This window comes from Rhinolophus sinicus, chromosome 16, assembly GCF_057876585.1.
Source record: "Rhinolophus sinicus isolate RSI-liver-muscle chromosome 16, RSI-T2T, whole genome shotgun sequence".
In the NCBI taxonomy this organism is placed as follows: Eukaryota; Metazoa; Chordata; class Mammalia; order Chiroptera; family Rhinolophidae; genus Rhinolophus; species Rhinolophus sinicus.
This window is the reverse complement of record NC_142516.1, coordinates 94,232,166-94,252,902: the sequence shown is the minus strand read 5'-3', so window position 1 is coordinate 94,252,902 and position 20,737 is coordinate 94,232,166. Positions and strand designations below refer to the sequence as shown.

At 42.1% G+C, this 20,737-nt stretch overlaps 1 protein-coding gene and 1 non-coding gene across 8 annotated transcripts in view; one reads left to right on the top strand and one right to left on the bottom strand.

Annotated features, from left to right (window-relative positions):
• The window catches only part of WASF3 (WASP family member 3), a 128,838-nt gene that overhangs the window by 62,284 nt on the left and 45,817 nt on the right, over positions 1-20,737 (top strand). The window lies entirely within an intron of this gene.
• TRNAS-ACU (transfer RNA serine (anticodon ACU)) lies at positions 12,769-12,842 on the bottom strand. Its single transcript has one exon. It is a non-coding gene; the product is annotated as a tRNA-Ser (tRNA).

The window sequence follows — 20,737 nt, the reverse complement described above, 5'->3', positions numbered from 1 at the left end:
CTTCCTGCTTTCATGGCTCAAAAAATTGGGAATAGTTACCTAAAATAACCATTTATCTTAACTTGTTTTCATGAGCATGTTTTCAAGTTGCCCAAAATATTGGCATCAAGATGCTTTTTGTTTCTAAAACACAGCTACTCAAGTTTGGTAGCATGTGTGCTACAGAACAGTTGGTAGATTCCACAGCTTTAATGCTGTTTTGACTTTATCTTGTTTTGTTCATTCATATGAAATTGACACGATTTGGCGATTTTTGACCAACAGAAGCTGTAATTTCATATTTCATATTCTCAGTTTGATATTTCAGGGTACAGTGACTGTTTTCTTTACACACTTGGCCAATCATCTAATTTTGTGTCTTATAATTTGTTTCTTCTAGGAACTTACATTTATTTTTTATGCATTTTGGACTTTCCTTGTTAATTTTTTTTGGTGAATGTCATTCTCAGATAATTGAGGCAAAAGAATAAAATAGAAAACAATATGTGCTATGTCTTTCTTAACAAAAAAAGAAGCTAACTAACTTTTGAGAAGACTTAATTTATGGTTAACTAAGTAATGAGAAACAAAAACTAGTGCTTTTTGAGAATGAAATCTTGCGGGTCATAGGTCATAACAGGTACTTTTGAGTACCTAAAAATTCGTTTTGAATTTTTCAAATTCTTTGAGATCAGTGTTTTTCAGAAAGTAACATCTCCCTAGCAGATGTTAAAATACTGTTGAGGTTTTAGCTTCTGAGTGTTATATTAATGTATTTTATATTACAAAAACATGCAGTGTTAGCTTAATTTTAAGGTTCTGTTCGTAGGTCATATGTTTATTGTACTTTGAGTAAGGAGCTAAGAGTTTTAGTTTCATTTAAAAGGGCATTAACGTAACACATTTTTAGTGTGGATTATAAATAATAATAATGTAGTAAACAGCTTATGAGCTTTTCATATTGATCGCAGTGTGAATATTGGCTGATTGGGGTGCTGATAACTGGCTTCTTATCCAATTAAAGTGAAAAGGTAATAGTTAATTGTTTTTAATTCTTCGGGTAAGCATTTATTTTTTCATAGGAATACTGTCAAGTGTTTGAGTTCCAATTTAGGGTTTTCGGTGGGTTTTCAGGTGTATCATCTCATCACAGCCCTTTGAGGGCAGCGCACAGATATTATTGCTTCCGTATTTTAAGTAGGGTCCTGGGTGTAGTGGGACTGAAGGACCCCCCCACCCCCAGGTCTCAGCTCTTGAAGAACTTGGGGCGCCCACTTGCTGTTCTGTCCCCACCCCTTGGGCTGCTCTGGGTGGGGTGCTGCTCTGTCCCCACCCCCATCGACTTGTCGGGCTGCTGGGCCAGGGTGTCAGGCCCCTGAAAAAGTTGTTCAGGCTGTTTTAAGTGGTACCCTCTCTGATTAAGTTGGTGGGGGGGCACATTCCCTTCAGATGAGGGAACGCTGTAGGAGGAAACCCTTTTCTTAGGGATTAAGTTAGCATTTCTGTTTGCCAGTTTGATTATGCCATTAACTGTGGCCTTTTGTAAGTATTCTTTTGGAGCTGTGCCTGGATAATTACTAATTTTTTTTTTTTTTTCTGTTTCTTCTGTTGTGATATTTAGTTCTATGTCTGAGGCTAACAATAGAGTTTTCTACTTGGCTGTCATGTTAGACTCTAGATAGTCAATAAATGTTTTATCATTTATTGATAAAATGATATCCCAATTTATCTTCTGCTCTTACCTCTTACCCACCTCCACAGATCCATTTTTAAATAGCTTTATTAAGGCATAAATGGACATGCAGTAAGCGCTGCATATTTAAAATGCACAGTCTAAGTTCTGACATGTATGCATATACGCATGAGACCATGGTCACAAATAAGATAGTAAGCATACCATTACCCACAAAAGTTTCCTCATGGCCCTTTGTCATCCCACCCCCAAGTCTCTCCCCCACCTCTAGGCACCCACTGATCTGCTCTCTGTCACTATAGATGAGTCTGCATGTCCTAGAATGGAATGTTATTGTAAAGGAAAAACACGCTTGTGTCTCGTGTATTCTCAATGCTTCACTGCAACACTGTGTTACTTCAAATCCAGGTGTGTGGGTTTTCTACACATCAAGCAATTTGGCGACACCAGCTGGGTGTCCTGCAGTTTTCCTCAATTCTGACATTTATCTACCTGGGGATAACATCTGATCCCAGGTGTTTTCCCATAAGTCTGCTCCGTGCCCCACCCAACTTCCATTGCAAGTCCAGGTTGTTACCTGGGTTTCTGACCGACTGGCTACAAATTAGAGGTTCCCATGACTCCTCCTGGTTTGATTAATTACTTTCAGCAGCTCACAGAACCTAGGAAAGGAATTTACTTATTAGATTACCTGTGTATGACAAAGGATATTAAATGTTACGAATGAACAGCCAGATGGAGAAATACTAGGGCCAGGTCTGACAGGGTCCCTAACACAGGAGCAGCTTCTGTCCTCGTGGAGTTGGGGGTACACCACTCTCCCGGTATGAGGATGTGTTCTGGTTCACCAACCCGGAAGCTCTCTGAACCCTGCTGGATTTTTATGGATGCTTGTAATGAAGCCTCCATAAAAGGCTTCACTGGTTAAAGGCTCCCTCCATAGACTTGATCGATTAAACAGTTGGCCATTGGTGACTAAATTCAATCTCCAGGGCCTCTCCCCTTCCCTGAGGTGGGGGGTAGGACTGACTGTTCCAAACCTCTGATCACATGGCTGCTTCCACTGGCAACCAGCCACCATCCTTGGGGACCTTCCAAAAGTCGCCTCATTAACATACTTAGGTGAGATCGAACAGGGATTATTGTGAATATCAAAATTATAGCTCTTAGCACTATTCCAAGTTTGGAATAAGAAATTCCAAGGGTTTTAGGAGCTCTGTGTCAAAACGGGGATGAAGACCAAATACATATTTCTTATTATAAATCACAATATCATAGTAATGTAAATGGAATCATACCGTATACACTCTTTTCTTTTTTTTTTTTTTTTTTTTTGGTCTGGCTTTCATTCGGCATGACTATCTTGAGATTCATCCATGTCGCTGCACGTATAACAATTCATTCCGTGGTATTGTTGAGTAGTACCGTTGGTTTATCCATTCACCTATGGGTGGAATTTTGGGGTTGTTTTTGGCTTTTACAAGTAAAACTGTATGAACGTTCATGTACATGTCTTTATGTGGGCATATGCTTTTGTTTCTTTTGCATAAATACCTAGGAGTGGAATCGCTGGATCGACTGGATAAGAAACTGCCAAACTGTTTCCCAAAGTGATTGAGTTATTTAACATTCTCTCCAGCAGGGTATGAGTTTCTCCACATCCTTACCAACACTTGGCATGGTCAGTCTTTTTACATTTAGCCATTCAAGTGGGTACATAGTGGTACCTCATTGTACTTTTGGTTTGCATCTCCTTAGTGACTAATGACTGATGGTGTTGAGCTTCTTTCAGGTGTTTATTTGCCATCTATTTTCTGTGAAGTGTCTGTTCAAATCCTTTGCTCATAAGTTTGTTTTTTACTGAGTTTTGTGGGTTTATATATTCTGCATATAAGATCTTTATTAGATACATGATTTGTACTTTTGTCCATTTTATTAGCCTTTTTTTCCCCCTTTTACCCCAGAATGAAATTTTGGGGAGTGATGTAGGATTTTTTCTGTTTTTATTTTTGATATTTTCCCCAACCTCCCCCCAAAAGAAGTTGTTACTCCCTGACATCCTCTTCATTTTTTTCCTACCTTTTCTTCCCCTTTATGTCAACTTTTTTTATTTATTTTCTCTTTGATTAGGGCCAGTTTCTCAGCTAGCTGTACAAGAGTTAATCCCTTTCAGGGTGTTGCCACCTCTTTGCCATCCCTAAATTAGTGAATGTGTTTGTTGTCTATGGGATGCTCAGTGCATTGTTTCTTGAGTCTGGAGAGCTGCCATTCCAGTTTTGATCAGTATTGACTTGGTGTCCCTGGGGCAACATCAAAGCAGCCTAGGCTTGGCCCGAAGTACCCCAAGGTCCTTGTCAGAAGACAGAGCAGGGGTCTAGAATCAATGGTGAACACGCTGGAGACAGAACTTAACCAACATCCCCTTTTTAATTAAATGTTGTTCATTTCTAATTTAATTGCATTGTACTTACTGAGTAATATCAACTTTTTGGAATTGGTTGGCTTTTTAAAAATAATTTTTTAACTTTTCAATTACAGTTGTCATACAATATCATATTAGTTTCAGGTATACAACATAGTGATTAGACATTTATACAATTTACGAAGTGATCACCTCCCTTCTTATCACCCTGATAAATCTAGTACCCATCTGACACCATACAGTTGTTACAATATTACTGACTCTATTCCCTGTGCGGTATTTTATATCCCCATGACTATTTTGTAACTATCAATTTATACGCCTTAATCCCTTCCCCTTTTCACCCATCTCCCAACACCTCTCCCATCTGGTAATTATTTGTTTATTTTGTGTTTTAGATTACACATATGTGAAATCATACAATATTTGTCTTTCTGTCTGACTTATTTCACTTAGCATAATATCCTCTAGGTCCATCCATGTTGTTGCAAATGGTAAGATTTCATTCTTTTTTATGGCCAGGTATTATTCCATTGTATATTTGTACCACATTTTCTTTATCTAATCATCTATTGATGAACACTTAGGTTGCTTCCATATCTTGGCTACTATATATGAAATGTCCTTCTTTTTCTCTTGTTACAGCCTTTGTTTTAAAGTCTGGTTTGTCTGGTATAAGTATTGCTACGCCAGCTTTTTTTTTCACTTCCATTTTCATGAAATATCTTTTTCCATCCCTTTACTTTCAGTCTGTGTGTCTTTGATCTGAAGTATGTCTCTTGTAGGCACCACATGTAAGGGTCTTGTTTTCTTATCCATTCAACAACCCTATGTTTTTTGGTTAATATATTTACATGTAAAGTAATTATTTATAGGTATGTAATTATTGCCATTTTATTATTCAAATTTTTATCTTTCCTCCTTCTCCTCCTCCTCATCCTCCTCCTCATCATCCTCTTCCTCCTCCTTCTTCTTCAAGGATTTCCTTTAGCATTTCTTGTAATGCTTGTTTGGTCGTGATGACCTCCTTTAGCTTTTCTTGGCTGGGAATCCCTCCCATTTCTTAACTCCTACGCCGTGGTTGTGGGACCAGCCTGTTTCTCCTCCCAGCTTCTCCTACCCAGCTCAGTGTGGCTTCTTCTTTATATCTGTAGTTTTAGGCGTTCTATTCAGCTAGTCTTCAGGAGGTTTTTCAATGACCGTTGTACTGTAATTTAGTTGTAATTTTGATGTGGCCATGGGAGGAGGCTGAGCACAGCATTTATCTACTCTGCCATCTTGACTGGAAGTCTTGTTGACTTTTTCTGTTCGCTGATTTATGGCCATTTTAAAACAACTTTTCTGATCCTATTGCCTTTTAGCTATTGGAGATCATGTCATTTATACTTCCCTAATATTATTGCAGATATTTTAAATATAGATCTTTTTGTCATTTGGAGGGGATTTGAAACTTAAGGAGAAACCTAGACCAGATGTTCTGTTTATTCTCCTTATCTAGACTTGTTTCTTTAGTTCTGCTGTCTAATTATGTAGCTTTTGAAATGATTTTCTATAGATGCACTAACATCACACATATAGGCACACACCCTAGTTCTTACAAATGTCTCATTTTAACTGAGAAGTATACTTAGCATTGCCAGGGCCTAAAAAGAACAGTAAATTACATCTGATCCCAAATTGAAGGAAAAGGAGACAGTTCCTTTTCTCTTAGCCCAAAGATCATGTTAAACTGTAATTTTCCTTACCTTATGCATACACAACAGCACTTCTCTAAGTTTCTTTAGAGCCTGGGTATGTACTCATAGTCTTACACACACAGCTTCCAGCCAGACATCAAGTGGGATTTCAGTTACCAGGTGTCATGCTGAATCATGGTCAGCAGAATGCTTCCCTGGCCTGGGAAGTAGGGCAGGACATACAAATCTGGAATTCCACAATGGTTAAGCAAAGGCCAGCTGTGATACGAAAGTCATGTATATCAAAAGTACAAACCAGAATAAGATGAGGGGGGCTAAAGTTTATGCACACAGCAACAAGGAGCATCAGGAGTTGAGGGGCCAGACAAAACCATCTCTTTAATAAAATAGTAAAATATCTTCTATAGACGGAACCTTGGGAATGTAGACATTTTACAGAGTCGACTACTCATGATAGATGGTCAAGTGCTTAGACAGTACAGTATTGGGAGTGTAGAGGGAATAGAAGCATGGTTCTGTAAGTCAAGGATTACTTGGATCCCGAGGCAGACAATTTTTGCTACCTTGGCTGCCTTTATATCCTGAGAAGACACAGAAATGAAGTAGCCTTGGTTTGTTAGTATAGTTACAAATGGGACTTGGAGAGGGGACATTTACAAATGGGAATGTGATGGGTAGAACATGGGTGGAAGTCAGAGATTGAGATTCTAGTATTTATTCATCCTTGGCAAGTCTCCATAATCCGGGAGGTTTGATATTTCTTTGTCTCACTCTGACTGTAAAATGCAGAAGTTAGTCTAGATCTCTCCAGTTACATTTATTTAAAACAGTTTATTATTTTATTAAATAGTGGGTTTTATCTGGGTGGTCAAAACAGGGAAGGACAGATAGTTCCTGGTAAAAACATCTCCGTAATTCCTGGATTAGTAAATGCATCAGAATAAACTTTTATTTGTAACAAAGGAATATAAAGTAGTTGTAGGCTGAAATATAAAATCTACAGTCCCAAATGTGCTGAATATCTGGTTATATGGATACCACGGCCATAAAGGGACTTGTAAAATATTTAAAATATATATTCATATTTTATTTCCATCTAATTGGAGCTCAGTAATTTATTTAAATTTAAAACAATCCAAAGTAAAAAAGAACATAGAAGCATAAAAATCAATTTAAGTATAAGTAAATAGAAATAAATGATGGAAGGTTCTAGAACAGCAGCTTTTTTTTGAGCCTCCATCTTCCTCCCCCATGATACCAAGAGAGAAGGGGGGAGAGAGAGAGAGAGAGAGAGAGAGAGAGAGAGAGAGAGAGAGACCCAAGGATTGTTCTTTAGCAAACACCCACTTTGCTTGTTTATATTCCCTCTCAGGATAGATTATTTTTCTTCACATGCACTGGTTTTGAGGTTTCCTATCCCAGCAGAGAAACTACAAGACAGGAGCCAAGGGTGAAAAACTTGGTGGAGAGAAATCTCAACCTACATCTAATCTGCATTTTCCATTAGAACCAGATATTAGCTTCCACCCGCAGTGTCTTGAGGCGCCATCTTGTAGCCCTCAAAGGTGAATTATCACTTATCTCTCAGTGTCCTCCAAAAATAGGTTAGGTACTTAACAGAGGTTTCAGATGTATCATTAGGTTATTCCATAGACATAAATCTGCGCCCCCCCCACCCCCACCCCCTGGGATAGTTATTTTTTAGTCGTTGGGGCTGTTTAGCAAAGACCAGATGATTTTTTAAAAATAATGGAGTACTACTTCTTAGCCTTCAGTAGGAACTCTGTTCTTCCATCTCTGATGTTTATTGTGTAGCTTCCGTTGCCAGACCTGCTGCTCCTGTCTGCGACGCATCCACACTCCCAAGGGGGTCTTTCTGGTTGTGTTTTAATTTCCCAGGTATGAGAAGTACCTTTAACGTAGTGCTCATCACACTGGATTGTAACTTTATTTATATGTCTGTCTGCCTCAGGAAACCATTAATTCCTTGACGGAAAGGGATTTTGTTTTATTTTGTATTTCTACCAGCTGAAGCATAATAAAAAAGTGCAAAATGTTTGGAGAGCAGGTGAATCCAGTATGGTCGTTTCTGAAAGCCAGCTGAATACCTAACTGAAAGGAAGCAAAGCATATCAGAGCTGCAGGGAAACTGAGGGAGAGGAAACTGAGGCCCACCTTGATTACGAAACTTGCAAGGGTGGAGCAGTGTTAGTGGAGGCCTGGGACTAGAGTCAGGTCCCCAGCTCCTAATCCAGCCTTGCTTCACTTTGCCTTTCTCTCTCTCATCATGCAGAGGTGTATGGCCCATGTTCTAAACAGCAAAATGTAAGCATTGATCTCAATGACATGCTAGTGATTAAATTTTAGGCAGTCTTCCTCCCCTCCCCCCAGATGCATCACAGCTTTCCTCTAAGGCTTAACTGTAAGAGGGAGTGAGGCAGTGTCGCTCTAGAAGGTAGAGTAACAGGTGGGAGTTGAGGAAGCGCAGGCTCTTCTTTGGCTGTGGGAATGGGGCATTGTTGGTGAGGAACTCCTGGGGAATGTCAGGAGGCAGGCGGGTGCCACGAAACTGAGTTAAGCAGACATGGCCCTTGCTCTGCAAGATCAAAAGGGCACAGCGGGCAGTCAGAGGAAGAAGCTTAGGCAATATTGTGTCTCTCAGCTCTGTATGGGCACGGGGACAGGACCACTTCTGCTTGGATCACTTGCATTCTCATTACAAAACTGGTACATACAAATCAACGTGATTAAAACGCCAACCATCTGCAGTCGACACACATTTAGTTTGGTGTGTATAATATAGTGTCGTGTGATTTAGTTCTGCCACGCACTGCACTCTAATTGCCCAGCATACAGCAATCAGAGCAAAGGTTGCCAGCACATCAAGAAGAGAAAAGACAGAATCGTTAACCCTGTCAGGTTCTGCAAACTGTGCATGTGCTCAAAACTCAGGATACTCTCTATGGCTGCAGAGTGAAGAAAGAAATCCATCATGAAGCCTATTCAGTCAATTTTGTACACTCCACTAGCTCTATCAATAATACAGTTTTAAACTATGTAATAAGGACTTGTTGTAGTTAATATAAGTTTCTCTGCATCCCATCAACCCTTTTACAATCGCAGTATAAACTGGGAAACAATCACAGTTGTGGGTTTCAGTTTATACTGCCCATTGAAGTATATTCTATACATGAGAGCTATTACCTGTACTAATATTAGTAGTAGTGTTCTTTTCTTTCCAAAATAGTTTGTTCACTTTGGGGTCTGCGCACACAGATACTCAAATGTTTACTCATCAAGAACGTCAGTTTACTTTCTTTTCTCCTTTGTGACCACACTTAGCAGGTCAGCGTCTTAACAAGAAGCTGATCTGTTCACCTTGTTGTGACTATGATGGCGGAGTTTCTCTTCCAATTAGGATGTAAAAATTGCAAGAGAACATTGTTTCCAGCAGTAAAGAGAAGAAGCCAGATCATCGAAAAGCAGTAACTTTTCTAGACTTCTAAAGAGGGACACGCCCTCCTGAAGAGGGACAGGATTCCAGCTATTTTCTGTTCAGCAGAGCATGGGAGGAACAGGTGACCACCACAGGAGTAGGTAAAATGAGTTCTTAAGGGTGAATGTGAGTCAACACATCAGTTTAGAATAACCAGACGAGTTCACACTCACTCAGTTGTTTTCTACAGGCCTCTGCTAGGTCCTCATAAGAAAGAGTAGAGCCAACCCTGGAGATTAGACAGAACCCCCTTTATTGGTACAGCCACACAGGAGGTGATTGTACTGGGGGACATGCACGATACAACACCTGCTTCCCCAAATTCTTCTTCCTATGACACAGATGTTGCCGGGAAGGCAGCAAACCCTGCAGGCCCCAGGACCCAGGCAAATATTCACTGCTTCTGGTGGAGGGCTGGGAGATGCTTCTCCCTGCCCTTGGCAGCCAACAAAGATCCTCTGCTTCTGGGTCAAAGCATGGTACAAGAGCAGGACAAGCTGTCAGGCCCACGATCTTTCACTGATACAAAACAGAGTTCTGCTTCTCCTGATGAGGGGCAGGACACTTCCTCGTGCCTGAGACAGGGACAATGACAAGGCAGAGTTTAGCTTCCATGGTGGGGAGAGGCACAGATGCTGAAGCAGCCTCACCTGGAGGTCCAGGTTCATAGAGCCTCCCTAAGATTCAGGCTGGACCAGAAGAACTGAGAACTTCCCCTGCCCTCACCATGAGCCTTGCACATAGAAACAAAGCAACAGCGTCCTCTGCTGGGAGACAAGAGTGTGGGGAAGGGTAACCTTTGTGACATAAATATGAAGGGACTGTAGGCACGCTAAGAAAAATCTAGCATTCCAGACCCCACACAAGGCTAGGGGATTTTCTTTTTTTTTTTTTTTTAATTTTTATTTATTTATTTTTTTAATTAGTTTCAGGTGCACAAGACAAAGCAAAACTTAGACGTTTATCATTTATATCCCTCACACTGTGTGAACCCCCCTCCCCCCATCCACTATCCCTCTGTACATCACAGCAACACATCTGTTCCACTGAGTAGGTTGACTCAATAGCTGATAGGAATGGCATGCCAGAAGACCATTTCCTGGAGGAAATACTGTTTGCCTCTGTTGCTATTGTTCTAGCCTTCAGCAAAAGTATTATGGCACAAGAAAAAACAGAAGGAACAACTCATCGTTAAGGAGATAAGGCAATCAACAGGAACAGACTCAGAGATAACCCAGACGTAGGAGGTTTCAGACAGGGACTTGAACGTAACTGTGATTAGTGTATTCAAGGATGTAGTGCGAAAGACGGACAACGTGCATGCACCCATGGAGAACATTAACAGAGATGGACACTACTAGAAACAAAACACGTAAGTTGGGTTTGTTAGCAAACTGGTCATAGCTGAGGAAAGAGTCAGCTAATTGAAGCTTAAGTCAACAACATAAAAAGAAACAGAGGCAGGGAGAGAGAAAAGGAGAGTGTATAAGAAAAAATTACATTCCTCCTGTGTTTTCCCTCTACTCTCATTTTTTTACTGCACACATAACACATCACTTCTGACAACGCATGTGTGGGTTTTCCACACATCAAGTCTCTGCGACGCCAGTTGGGTGTCCTGTAATTCAGTTCAATTCTGACACTAATTGGAGTTAGTACAGACCCCACAGATTAAGGGCTCAGTCCTCCAGTTGTAAGTCCCAGGTTGTCACCTGAACGTTATAAATCAGGTTTCTCACAATCCCCTCCTTGGGCTTGCTCATTTGCTAAGACGGTTCACAGAACTCAAAGATACATTTGCTTATGTTTACCAATTTATTATATAATAAAGGATGTCATAAAGGATATACAGATGAACAGCCGGATGAAATACATAGGATGAGGTCTGGAAGGGCCCTTAGTACAGGAGCTTCTGTCCCTGTGATTTGGGGTATGCCAGCTTCCCAGTATGTGTTAATCAACCTGGAAGCTCTCCAAATCCCGTACTTTGGGGATTTCTATGGAGGCCTCATCATAAAGGCATGATCGATCATTAACTCAATTTCCAGCTTTTCTGCCCTCTCCAGGCAGTAGTGGGTAGGGCTGAAAATTCCAAGGTTCTAGTCATGGTTTAGTCTTTCTGGTGCCTAGCCCCAATTTAAGAGCCCACCAAAAATCATTTCATTAGACCAAATGACATTCCTATCACCCAGGAATTTCTAAAGCATTTAGGAGCTTGGTGTTAGGAACTGGGGTCAGAGATCAAATATTAGAACAAAAGATGCTCCTAGTGCTCTTATCACTTAGGAAATTACAAGGGTTTTAAGAACTCTGTACAAGGAAACGGGCAGATGTATATATTTCTATTATTTCACAAACAGGAAAAGGAAGGAAGGGAAGGCAGAACAGAATATCTGATAGCTTTGGAACAATATCAGTAGTCTAACATATATGTCATTGGAAACCCAAAAAGAAAAGAGCAAGTACGACAGAAGAAATACTTGAAGAAACATTGCTGAGAATCATCCAAAATAATGGAAGGAAAAAACAATTAATGAAATATGAACAGATCCAAAAATCTTGAACTCCAAGCAGGATTTGAAAAATGGGAATCCTGCTGCCCCCAATTCTAGAAACACTATAACCAAGTTGCTGAAATACTAAAGATAAAGAGGAAAAGTCTTAAAGGCAGCCATAGCAAAAAGAAACATTACAAGCAGAGGAACAAAGATAAGAATAACAGTGAAATACCATCTTTAAAGTAGCAAAAGACCAAAAAAAAAAAAAAAAAGACAAAATCCTGTCAATCCAGAATTCTATACCCAGCCAAAATATCTTTTAAAAATAAAGGCTTTTTCAGACAAACAGAAGCTGAGGGAATTTATTGCTAGGATATCTGCAGTATAAGAAATGTTAAAGGAAGTTCTTTAGGCAGGAATACTGCTAGCAATTTGGATATACACAGAAATAAAGAGACCCTAATATGGTAAAAATGAGGGTAAATATAAATGTTGTATTTTCCCTCATTTTTAATTGCTTTAAACAATAATTGTCCAAAGTAAAAGCAATAACAATGCATGGGGTTTATAACACAAGAAGTAAAATATATGATACCATAGGACAAAGCACGGGAGGGAGAAAACATATACTGTTTTAAAGTTAGTGTTTGCACACTATGCTTGAAGTACTTTAGTAGTATTTGAAAGTAGACTGTGATGTGGTAAAATGTATATATAAGTACATATATGTATATGTACATATGTATGTATGTGTATATTTATATATAAATATATATGCATATGACCTGGGCAACCACTGGAAAAAAAGTTTAAACAAAAAGTGAATAAAATCTAGTTATAGAGATTAAATAATAACATAAAAGTAATCAAAAGAAGGCAGAAAAAGAGGCAAAAAGGAACAAAGAACAGATGAGACAAATAGAACACCACTAGTAAGATGGAAGGTTTTTTTATTTCTTTTTTAAGGAGGGCGCAGCTCACAGTGGCCTCTGCTGGGATTGAACCAGCAACCTTGGTATTAGTAGCACCACGCTTTAACCAACTGAGCTAACTGGCCACCCGTAAGATGGCAGGTTTAGATTCTACCATATCAACAGTTACATTGAATGTTAATCATCTAAACACACTAATTAAAAGTCAGAGATTGTCAGATTGGATAAAAAAAGCAAGACCCAACCACATACTGTCTCAAATAAACCTATTTTAAATATAAAGACACACAAAGGTTAAAGTTAAAAGGAAAAAAAGTTATACTATGTAAACACTGATCAAAAGAAGGAACGACTGAATTAATAGCAAAGTAGACTTTGGGACAGCAATTATTACCAACAGCGGATGGAACATCACGTAATGATGGGGTCATTTCACCAAGAAGATATAATCTTAAATGTGTGTATACTTTCAACAACAGACCTTCAAAATACATAAACTAAAATGGATAGAACTCAGGGGAGAAATTGACAAATTCACAGCCAGCAGCTTCAGCATTCCTCTCAATAATTCATAGAACAGCTATACAAAATATCAGTTAAGGGTACAATCACATTGTCAATCATTGCAGGTGAACATACATTCTTTTGAACCGCAAGTGGAACATTCACCAAGACAAACCATTTTCTGGGCCATAAAACAAATTTTAACAAATTTTAAAAAATTAAAATCAGATGGAGCATGTCCTCTGAACATACTGAAATTAAACTGAAAATCAAGAAGAGATCTGGAAAAATCCATCAGTTATTTGGATTGCTAAAATGATTGCTCATCTCAGAGACATCTCCTAGATGATTCATTATGGACAGGCATGAAGATGGAAAGGGACATTCAGAGAACTTCATCCTATTTTCAACGTTTGTTGAATTCTGTAACTTTTTTAGAAAAAAAATTCCAATTAATCATGCTACAGGAAAACTTAAGAGTTTCAGTATATGGAATTAAAAAGATAGAGATTAAATAAATCATTGGAAGATAGGAAAGTTGCCTTAAAGTAGAAAGCACATTGATATGATTTTGAAATTCTTTAATCATTTGACTTTAATTTGAAGAGTACTGCTTGGAGACGTTAAATGCCAGTGTTCAGGCATTTAGTTGCATAATAAATAAAATTCCAGTAAAAATTCAGGTTTAGTTTATTTGTACAATAAATAAAATTAGAGGGAATATATTAAGTATCCCATTTTTGTAATGAATGTGATATTAATATTAAAAGTAAAGTAATAATATCATTAAGTATCTTTAGATTTTTTTTGCCTAGCACACATTTTCATGTGACCATCTCAGAAACCTGTAAAGAAGGCAGGGAAGGTGTCATTAGTATACACAGGAATTCACGGGGTTAATTTGATAAAGTGGTACATAAGTCAGAGTTGAGTGTACATTTTTGCTCTGTTTTCTGTAATATCCACTTTATGTCATTCTCCACTGGTCACCTGTTGTCCTTTATCAGTTTTTCATTGCACCTAATCAACTGTTGATATGTGTCACTGTTCATCATTCAAGATACATTTGAGGACTATACTGGGGAGGGTCACGGGGACAGTGAAACATGACGTGTGACAGTAATGAAGGGAGAGTCAGAGCGGAGGCTCGGGATTCTTAAGAGATTCCTCACAAGCGCCATTGTGAAGTGAAAATAGCTCTTCTAGTTGCTGTGAACGCATACATGTGCCAGATAAAGTATAACAAGTGTGTGCATTTACATCTTTTTAAAAACACCACCGAGCTAAGAAGAACGAATTGGTACCCCCTCCATGGGTGTTAGAAGCTAAGGGAGCTGAGAGGGGCTGGCTTCTGAACCGGGCACTGGAGGCTCGGTTTTCCTGCTGCCGTGAGATGGGAATGTGCCTTGCGCCAGCCTGAGGCGGGAGCTGGAACTGAGTCCTCAGAGTAAATGCTGGCATTTTCAGAGGGCTGTCAGGTCCTTAAAAGTGAAACAGAAAAGCTGCTCACCAACCCTGTGAAATAATAGCTTGTCATCTGCCTGGGGCTCCAGGTGTAAGGAAGAAAACCAAACTCTTCAGTGAGAAATTGGAACCCCAGTCCTGTGCCAGGGTCTCAGTAGAAGCAAACCCAGAATTGCTCTATATGTGATATCAGTATTAAAAGCGATATCATTCGTATCTTTAGATTTTTGTTTTGCCCAGCATACATTTTCATGAAACGGTGCAGAGAACCAACCCCGCTGTAAGAAATACTAAGTTTCCAGTACTGAGTATGGCCCTCTGGGGAGTATCAGCGGGAGCAGCACACGCACGCACACGGGACACACAGCACACTGAGTACTGGACATCAGTAAGGGAGCCGATCCTCCCGCAGCAGATGCCAAGATGGGATCGCACAGGCGTGGATCCCAATGGGCCAGCTGGTGTCCACGCACACCTCTCCCGGGCCCCTTGGTGGCCTCCTGGTGGCCACAGCGTTCTCTGAAAGTATGGTGACCCCTCTTTTCACTTTCTGCTCCCTGGCAGAGTGAGTCCAGAGAACCGTCCAGAGCCGAACTTGCAGATCAGTGGGACCTTGGCTGTGACCCTGGCAGGAGTCCCTTTTGGGACGAAGATGCCCAGCCCTGCATAGTCTGGTGGGCATGGATGGAAGCACAGGCCCCTCGGGGCTCTTGGCAATGATAAGTGGCACTGTTTCTGCATCCACCACTTGGCTCTTAAACCCAGATGTCCTCCTTGGGGATAGTGCCATACAGAGGTCTCTAACTTTATAAGCAGACCGGATCACGGAGTGTGGCACCTGTACTTTCAGTCTCTCCAGCTGGTGCTTCAGTGTCCCTTGAGAATGCCATTTATCTATTGGTGGCATGGTGTGTGATCCCCCTGCGGTGATGGGCCCACTTTTGAACCCCCCATTGTGTAATGGGCCCCTGGTCAGATGCAGTGACGTATGGGCCCATCAGCCAGTTCTGGGGGGGACCGGTGCTGTAGGCGGGCGAATCTTCCTGTGTCCAGTGCCTTTTCCGTGGTGGGATACTTAGCAGTGTTATTAGCATATGATCCGAAAGTCTTTACACTATGCCCACTTGCAAGTTTCCACTCACATGCCACTTCCCAGCCCTCCTTGTCACTGATACTCCAGTCCCTTCCTGTCAGTCTCCTGTCCACACAGCCAGGCTGTTGATGGCTGTCCAGGTATCTTCAGCTCCGGCTGCTTCTCTTCTGCACAAAGTGGGGTGAACGGGTGGACTGCTCACAGCTCCACCCATGGGACAGACTTTCCTCTGCATTGTCGTCAAGGGCCACCCCTGAATGCTGTTGTAACAAGCTCTGGGCCGTATGTCAAGCTGACCTGTCTGTAAACCACGCTCAGCTGGATGTATGAGGCAGCTTGTCGCTGGTGGTACGAGGCATGGAGGGCACAGCAGCACGGTGGGTGACTCGGAAGTCTGAGCTTCCTGCTCGTGCCACTCGCTGCTCCTTCCACGCTGGTTCCATCTGGGATGCACCGTTCCATCTCAGGGTGGATGCTGCCTGTCAGTAACTTGGCTGACAACTCTGCTCATTATGGGGAGCCTTGGATGCCTGGTCCCTTGTGTTCCCTGGTCTCTACCAAGAGCTTTTTCTCAAAGGGCGTCACGTTCTCTGCTACGATGGCATGGCCTTGCTCAGAATCCCCGGGGCATGCATTTGATTCTCCCCGTGGAGCTTGCCATGGCCCCATCTTGCATCTTTTCCCAGCACTGCCACCTCTGCACCATCCAGGGTCCACAGCCAAAGCAGCCAGGCTGCTCGCCCCACTGCCTGGCCCCACTGCAGTCCTTCCTTGCTCCAGACCGCTCTCAAAGCTGGCAGCTGCTGTGTCTCCCAGTGTGTGGGTCAGAGCACTATTCCCAGGTGTGTTGTTTCCAGGACCCCACCTAACAGGCACTCTGCTTCCTTCTTCATGGTGGAGAATGCAAAATGTGTCTTTTACTTAGGGGCTATCCCAGCATGCCTCTGACCCCAGGGCCCCTAGAAACTTCACTGTCGTCACCAGACCCTGCGTCTTCCCAGGGTTAATCTCCCCCAGGAGGAGCATGTGTCTTACCCAGGACTCCCGTGTGTTAGCTGCCCACCACTTGTTCCTTCTGTGCAGGCAGCATGATGTCAGCCTCTTGCCTCCCTCATCAGGGCCGGTACTAGTTATCAACCTGGGAAGAGATGGGTGCTGCTGATGCTGACTTGTGGGGGCGAGGCTCCTGCAGCGTCTTCCGGCTCATTGGTGTGCTGACCACTCCGGAGGGGCCTGGCGGGGTGGTGGGGAGGTGCTTGGGTCACATCGTCATGCGCATCCACCAGAAGCCCCATGATCCCGGGTTTTCTCTACCTGCCACAGCCCCGACCTGCATAACGGGCCTGTCTGACTGAGCATTCACACGTGCTGAGTTCTCCGGCTCAAACGTGGGTCTTTAGCCTGCAGTTGCTTGCAGGTCATGATGAGACCACTTTATACCCACCAGGAAGGCTCTCAGCTTCTCACACTCAGCTCCTGACTGCTTGTTAACAGCTTCCAGTATCTCATTATCCTTGTGGAGGCATCAGTACTACCTGGCAGTAACGAGCCGACTCTGCTGTTTCTGTAGGTGTTTTTCCTTGTGTCTTCCAAGTGTGTGCATTATTATGCCTGTCACAGCGTTTCCCTCCACCAGGAGTTTCCAGGTCATTTACCAGTGAAATCTTTCACAGTTGAACCACGACCTTGAGCCAGGACTGTCCGGGCCCCACCTACCAGTGACGATGGCATCCTGGTCACCTGCTGAGTGTGTAGAGCAAGTCCCGAATGCCATCTCACTACTTGTTTTCTCAGACTACTCGGTGCCACTTGTGTTAGTCTGGGTCCTTTGAGAAACAGACACCAAAATGGGACCTCACCTGCAAGGATTTGATTAGGGGAAGTGCCGTGTGAAAGGAATTAGGGAGGAAGCTAGAAAAGGCTGGAAGAGACATCCATCCACAATGTGAGTCTGACACTTAGTGCAGGGGAGAGGGGAGAAGATTCCTCCTTCGTCAGCTGTTCAGTCTTACGGTTAAGCCACTGGGGAGTCCTTGACTTTCTCTTGTCTTTGCCAGTGCGTCTCAGTTATTTCATTCTAATTTCTTGCTGCTGACTAACTTGGTCAATGTCCACTTCATGTGACAGAAGAGTTCCCATCTCTGCTGTTCAGGAGAGCGACTAGTCTGGATATCTGGATATCATGGTCGCACTTCCAGATTCCTAGGGAAGGACTGGCTTGGTTCCAGCTGTGTCTGGAATTTACCATGTTTCCCTGAAAATAAGACCTACCTGGACAATCAACTCAAATGTGTCTTTTGGAGCAAAAATTAATATAAGACCTGGTCTTATTTTACTATAAGGCCTAGTCTAATATAATATATAATATAATATAATAATATAATATAATATAATTAATATAATATAATACCAGGTCTTATATTAAGTTTTGCTCCAAAAGACACATTAGAGCTGATTGTCCTGCGAGGTCTTATTTTCGGGGAAACACGGTAGTTCATGGTTGTCTCTCTCTAAATTGAAACATTTCCCAGAAAAGTTGGGCAAACCACAGGTTTAACAGTAGTACCTTATATAACCTCTAATAATCCTTAAACATTTGATTAGCAATTCTTTGATTTTTTTTTTTTTTTTAAGCATAGAGAATGACTGAAGAATGATTCAGAAGGGTGACAGTTGTCCCAGTGAGGGATCCAATGGCATACTTAAAGTAGTTCATCAGTGACTAATTGGGTTAGTTCATTACATGTTTGTTTTTATAATGGCAAAGCATTTTCAAGAGTAGTGACCTGCCCAACATTTTTTCCTTTAGCTCTCCCTTTCTGTTCAGTTTATTCAAGCACGGATTAGCATCAGATAAAAGAAAGGCTGTCTGGGGAAAAAGTACATCCATTAGAGTACTTCACACTGAATGGGAAAGCCATGAAAGTCATTGCTAGGTGATTAGAACTTTAAAAAGGAGCTATGAAACTCTTTGTAAAACTGTAAAGACAGTAGCCTGTCTTCTCTCTGTTGTGTTTTGTATGTAGACAAGTGTGGGAGCTCCAAATAAAGGTGTCACGACAGTGAGCAGTGTAGTCATAGCTGAAATACTGCAACAACAGGCCCAGTGCTGAGGTGAAGGCCGAATGAAATATGGACGTAGGCCACGTGGGGGAGCATCAGATGGCAGAGGGAGCGAGGGGGGACTAGGGCCTGAAGGAACAGGTGAGGCGTGGTAAGCGAGTTAGGGTAGGCTGGCTTGAATCATTTCAGCAGGTGCGATGTTCCTAGTTGTCAGTCACTGGCTGTGGGAGGCAGGGTATGGTGGCCCTGAGTGTGAGAGCTCTGACCGAGGTCAGGTGTAGGTTTGCATGTGAAAGGCATGCTCCTGGGTGACTTGTTCACTAGCTCACGGAATTGGCTACTCCTGGCAGGGGCAGTCCTGCAGGGTCAGTAAGGCCCCGAATGTCAAAGCATCAGAATTCGGAAAGTAAGACAGGGTGCATACACCCGTGCAGAGTTCAGCTTTCTCTCTCGTGTTCCAATGCCATCGCAAGTCTCCACGTGAGCACTTTAAGCAAGGCTGTCAGGTGTGCATGGGACCTTCCAGTGCCTCACATGTTATTCAGCAGTTCCCTGGGGCACAGGGAGGGGATATCTTAAATAGACAAGTGAGGGCCTTGGGCAGGGCTGCGGGTGGGTGTCAGAGCAGGGTGTGGGCACTTCTACCTGAGAACAGCAGGAAAGTTCTGTGAGCGTTTTCAAGATTCCCCGTGTGGGAAACAGCCTATTCTAGCTCCCGGATGTGCCTTAATGATGCCATGTCTAATATTTGGGAAAGAGGGAAGGAAGTTATTTAACTAGCGACATGCTAGTGGGGCCTCTGTGTGGTATGTGTATAATTAGGATTCTGTGCATTCGAGCAATTACAGGTTTGATGTAAGGCTGGGGAGATGCTGTGCTGGCATGTTTCTGGGCACGTCACAGGTTTAAAAATAAGGGGAAAGGGTGACATTTCGTCCTGAATAAATACAAAATGAACGTGGAGGGAGAAGAATATTATATACACAGTCAGCATTCAGCTTCTAAATCTCATGTGTATCCCAAACCCTTGCAGAGCCCTCTTTTGAGAAATTACTTAGAAGCTGATTCATGCTTGGGCCAGTCTCACAAACCGGCGTCACAAGGTGACTGCTGATGAATTCAGGGCCTGTGGTCCGTCCGCTTCCTTAGCTTCTTGTGCCGTCTTCAGATGCCCCCCTGCTCTGTGCTGCTTTATGGACGTCGTGGTTTTGTGGCCTCATTTCCTTCTAGTCCTCGTGGAGTGAGTTCCTGCTGATCAGTTCTCAGTATTTTTCTTTCCCACACTTTATGCTTTAAGCTGATTAATGGTTTTTCTTTTTTGTGTGAGGCATCCTGGTTTGTTGTACTGTGATTAATTACCATCCTATTATCCTAGTTGATTCTCCCCGAAAGAAGTGACAGCTCACAGTAAGTCTTGCACTTCCGCCTGGAGACTGTGTATCTAGACTCTCCCTGTCGTGCCGCTCCCCCCGTGGTGTGCACCTCTTCTTTTCCGTAATTTTTATGTAAATATTGTTAGCTATTTGCCATGGTTCAGTTTTATCCTCAACCAAGTGAACCATTCCTTTTCTATTGTTATAGTCAGAATAATTAACATTATAACAATATATAAGATACATTAAAATTAATATCAGTCACAATTTTTGAGTGTTACTATATGCCAGGCACTGTTTAAGTGATTATGGATGTGCTAACCCATTAACTCCTCACTCTGTGAGGCAGGTACTGTTATGATCCCCATTTAACAGGGAGGAAGCATAGGCACAGAGAGGTGCAATGATGTGCCCTAAGCAATGGGTGAAGGAGGATTTGAATCTGAAAATATGGTCAATATGTTTAACCCCCACCTTAATGGACATGAGGCAGAAATTGCTAATGAAAATATTGGATAATTGA